The sequence below is a fragment of the Sinocyclocheilus grahami genome, unplaced genomic scaffold (assembly GCF_001515645.1).
Source record: "Sinocyclocheilus grahami isolate Dianchi unplaced genomic scaffold, SAMN03320097.WGS_v1.1 scaffold12805.1, whole genome shotgun sequence".
Classification (NCBI taxonomy): domain Eukaryota; kingdom Metazoa; phylum Chordata; class Actinopteri; order Cypriniformes; family Cyprinidae; genus Sinocyclocheilus; species Sinocyclocheilus grahami.
Genome location: NW_015514617.1, coordinates 45,736 through 46,433, shown reverse-complemented (window position 1 = coordinate 46,433; position 698 = coordinate 45,736).

Below are 698 nucleotides of genomic sequence, written 5' to 3'. Positions count from 1 at the left end.
CTTCTGGAAGGTATTTGGGGAATGTATTGTTTCAACTGTCAATTAATGTAAACCAACCACTCTGGGTAATACTGGGAAAAATGCTAAACAAATAAATAAATAAACAAAAAAACCTTGCATGTTTTAGAGTGAAAACTTAGCAGAGGTCTATCCCTCTCTGGAGGCAGAATACTTCCTCTGTGTGTTTTAGAGGAGTAATAAGATTAGTATCCCCACTTTAGTAATATCACCTTGTTGTGGTACGAACTGAATGAGGTGATGTAAACGACATTTTTTGTGAAACTTCCTGCTTGAATGCTTGTGCAATGTAGTTGTTTATTGTTACTGCATAACTTTACAAGCCCTGAAATATTGTCGATACTGTGCATTACATTATAAATTATGATAATGGCTCTACACAGATATTAGTTCCTGGAAGCATAATATAATGTGAAGAAATGACTATTCTCAGTTATATTTTGCACACACCATTAAATGGATCTTTAAGTAAATGCATTTCTGCATCATGGAATCACACCGTTTGCCAAATTCTGGCTGGGAGAGTCAAATCCGTTAATGAAAGTGAAAATCGATATGGATTTCAGCCATTACAGAAGTATACTCACTGACTGAAATGAAGCATAACATTCCCTGATGATACTGTCTAAGGATATGGTGGATTTAACCATGGAAAAGGCTTTTGTAATTCAAAAGAAAGT